We start from the raw sequence: 4,591 nt of genomic DNA on the forward strand, positions 1-4,591 counted from the left end.
GCTTCTGGTTAGAGCTGGACTGGACAGTACGGACACGTGGGAGCCGACAGGAGATGAGGAGATGAGGAGAGAGGAGGCCTTGCTACCAAACACCTGCAGACGGATGTTCAACAGAGAGAGCAAGGGCTGTTGATGTCTCACAGTCAGGGAACACATACATAGATGAGCTACATGTGATACAATGACCTGGTATGAGAGACCCTCACGTACGACCCCACCCAAACTTCCCTCTCTCTCTCTCTCTCTCTCTCTCTCTCTGTCACACACACACACACACACACTCCCAGCTGAGTTCCCGCCACCATTGTGAGTTGCTGAATCTGACACCGCCTCCTCACACACACACACACACACACACACACACACACACACACACACACACACACACACACACACACACACACACACACACACACACACCTAACAAACACACAACATACGGTATCAGGCCTAGCTGTGCGATCCTACATAGCTAACCCAGAGACAGCATCATGCTAGGCTAACATAGAGTAAAAGGCTAAGCCTACATAGGAACAGGCTACAGGTAGGCCTTAGAGACCAATATAAACACGGATCAGGCTATGCTAACACACCGACAGCAGGGCTAGCAAGCCGAGCCTGCACCACAATAACCACGATGCTGTCATGATTGGACAGATTGTGAGCATCCTCCCTGCCCCATTGGCTGGGCTAGGTGTGGATGCTCGGGTCCGATTGGTCTGTTCTGGGTGTGCTGTAGGTGGATGTCATCTGGGTCTGGGCAGGTCTGGGCAGGGTGTGGTAGATGCTACGCTAGCAAGTAGCAACAGTAAGGTCCAGACTGGGCTGTGACCAGGCCTCAGCCGTGACAGAGGTCCAGAGGCGTGTCCCTCACAGCAGGAGATACAGGCTACCAGGCTGTTTACTGAGCCTCACGCAGCCAGCCCTACGCTGCCATATGCTGCCTCTCAGGGTGGAAGGACACTGGCCATGGGAGAGAGAGAGGCAACCAGGCAAAAGGCTAGGCTGAGAGGAAAGGGTGGTATTAATACTCACAACAAGGAGTTTTGTCACGCCTCAAACACACACAGACACACACACACACACACACACACACTCCACTCCATCCTAGACACTTCTGTAGATCTGAGAGGACTAGATAGGTGTGAGACAGCCCTGGCAGGCTAGCTGGAATCTCTGCCATGTTGCTGACACCTATCTAATCCTGTCAGATCTGCACTAGTGTCTAGGGTGGAGGGGTGGAGGCGGGGGTGAGGGGTGGAGGCGGGGGTGAGAGGATGGTTGCTTGTTAAAGGAGGGGATCCTGCTATTGTCCTGCCCTGTTAGGACTCAGGCAGCCTGATGTTTGTGTATGCGGCAGGCAGCCTCCTGCTTTGCAGCCTGGGCCTCTTCAACAAAGCAGAGGGGGGCAGCCTCCCTCTCCCTCTCCCTCTCTCTCCCTCTCTCTCTCTCTCTCTCTCTCTCTCTCTCTCTCTCTCTCTATCTATCCCTTCTCGTCATTCTAATAGCGTTAGCATCAAACAGCCCATTAAATCAGCCTGCCATGGAGGATTACACTACACACACACACACACACACACACACACACACACACACACACACACACACACACACACACACACACACACACACCTGCCCCAACACCCGACCCTTTAGATAAAACACAAACGCAACAACAGCAACAGTGAAACAGCAAAGGAGAAGAAGACAGAAGCACCTACCATAATATCTCTCCTCTACTCCATCTCTCCTTCCTGAGTGTTGGAGGAGGGCGGAGGGTGGAGCATGCAGAGAGAGAGAGAGAGAGAGAGAGAGAGAGAGAGAGAGAGAGAGAGAGAGAGAGAGGGAGGTGCCTGTAGGACACACTGCGGGGTTGCTACTGTATGCTAGCTAAGGTGGCTTGGCTCAGTGCTAGCTGACTGGCTGGCTCGCTGTATGGATGATGGTGATGATGATGCGGCTCCTTTCCCAGGCACGGCCCTGTTACCTTGGAAACTAAGATGTGATGGAGAGGTGGTGCTGTGTCCTGATTGGCCGAGGCTGTGTGGTGCTCCCCCCTCCTTACCCCCACCCATGAGGGGCTCCCTGACGAGAGGGTGGGAGGGGCAGGAGAGGAGGGAGGAGGGAGGAGGGAGGGCTGAGCCGTGAAATGAAAAGAGCTGTTCTGTTCAGTGAGAAGAGAGGGAGGAGAAGGAGGAGGAGGTGCTATTTTAAAAACAGCCTCACACAACACAGCAGCATAGCAGCTCCCCTCCTCTCCTCTCATCTGCCTGCCTGTGTGTGTGTTAATGTATGTGTGGGAACCCAGCATGAAAACAGCATGGATACCAAGACTGGAAAATGTGCATAAGCATAAGTTGATCTATCAATATAATCAAATATAAATATGGTTATTTTAATTTACATTGTAGTGTTTAATATGCAGAGAGGTCTAACTTGAGTTGCTTACATCTAACTAGCCTTCCAACCCATACTGATTAATCTCCACATGTTTATATATATATACTTACCCTCTCTCATCTAACCATCCTCTCTAACCATCTATCTAACCTCTCATCTATCTATCTAACTAACCTTCTCTTATCTATCAATTCATCCATCCAAGCAATCAACCAAACCATCTTTAACTTTAGCCGCTACCATAATAAAACTCTCTCTTTCTTTTCAACTACTTAATTAAAAAAGTCACTGATCACTGATTGACAACAGACTTAATTTAGCCTCTTATTCTGCCACTGTTCTATTCTAATTCATGTGCAGCATATTGACTAAAATACATGTTGGAGTCCTTATCACATTCAGAAACAGTTCTTAATAACTGTTATTTATTTTATTTACAGGATCATCAGAGTTACAGACTAAATAAACTCAAACTTGAAACCACTAATTATTGCATTTACCTAACTCCTTGCAGCTAGCTAAATGTAGGCTCCCTTGTCAAGTCCCATATTCTGATAATGAAGTATGGAAAATTAGATAAAACGTGATTTATAATATAGCCTAAATATCTTCATGCCACGACAACAATAGAAAAATCTAAGTTATTCATTTTCAAAGCATCTGGCTGAATGAAGTTCCTCTTGAAGCGATACCGAAAACGAACACAAGGTGTCATACACGGGCCTCCGTATCCCGGTGGAAATAGATGAACTGAACTTCTATTCTAAACAAGGCACTGGTTTTCAGGTGAAGATGAACTTTATATGTTTTCTAATCTAAATATCTTTGTAATCATTTGTGATGAGAAACTTGCCCACTTGACAATGAATGGTGTAGAACGACATACTTAACTGACCCTAACCCTTGTCTCTTATTGGTTCAATTTGTTCGCAGTTTCAATACCTGTTACCAGATCTCATCCCTCAGGAAATCTTCCAGCATGCGGCGTTGTTTCGTCGAAATGATATCACATCGGGTTCGTTCATTATCATTGGACTTGTATAGGCCGTACAATTAGGGCGTACGATGAGCGTACAATTACAATATGGTTTGTATGACAAGTCATTCTGCCCGACGATGTTGCCCACTCTGGTCCATGCACAGGTTGTCTTCTAAGGGACTCCCACTCAAAACTCAGACGTTCCAAATTCATCCAAAACCCAATTTTGAATCTATCGAATCTATCCAACGCATTTTTTTAACGCATGCAACTACATCTTTGAAAAGTTTGTGGCTCTACCAGAATGACAAAACCCTAATTTTCAGGGCTTCTATAAATCTGTCTTCTAGTCTCGGTGGACCAATAATTTTTCATGTTGTTATGGCATGTTGTCTCCGCCAGGTGTCAGTCTTTCATCACTTATCGCCAGAGGGGGGCATGATGGGTACCAAATTGGCCTACCCTACTCTGGTGTAGAATAATGCTGTATCAACATGACACCTGAGGCTAGAGTTTATTACCGTCCTGTCATGCAATATTCTTATGTTATCCAATATGACCCCCATTCATACATATTATAAACAGTGATAATGATCGTCATTGGACTCCATTGACTTCAGATATCATATTTCTAGCATAGTCATTGTCATAATACACATGAGAATTTCAACACCATTGAGACATGATTGGAAAAAATGAAACTTTATTTGGAAACCATTATGGAGTAAAACCAAACTTGTTTAGAATTATTTTTTTTCTCAAAATCATTTATTTACTATAATACATAGTCATAGCAGGTGATGTTAAAATAGGAAGTTTGTACACCGGCATGAATCTTATGAACAAGTAAATAATAAGGTCGCTTTATGAGTCTACACAAAAGGTTATCTAGCAGCTGCAGTCTTTCCCCCTCCCTGACCCCCAACCCTAGGGTCCATTGAGAAATGGAAGAAATTGTCTTGAAACTTCACCATGTCCACCTGAGGGATGATTTTCCTGAAAGCTAAGTAGCTTCGTAGGATGTTTAGATGATCAGAGTGCTACATAGCTTCCAGGAAACTCACCCTTGATCTGTTGGTCCCCCCCCCTCCCTATCTCTCTCTCATCCATCCATCCGTCCGTCCATCCATCCAACAAAGACTATGTTACGTTTCTTTTCCAGAACTTTCTTCTAAGCAGCAACTTTTACAGCAAACAAAATTCAGTACCATC

The sequence above is a fragment of the Argentina silus genome (assembly GCF_951799395.1).
Source record: "Argentina silus genome assembly, chromosome: 13".
Lineage (NCBI taxonomy): Eukaryota > Metazoa > Chordata > Actinopteri > Argentiniformes > Argentinidae > Argentina > Argentina silus.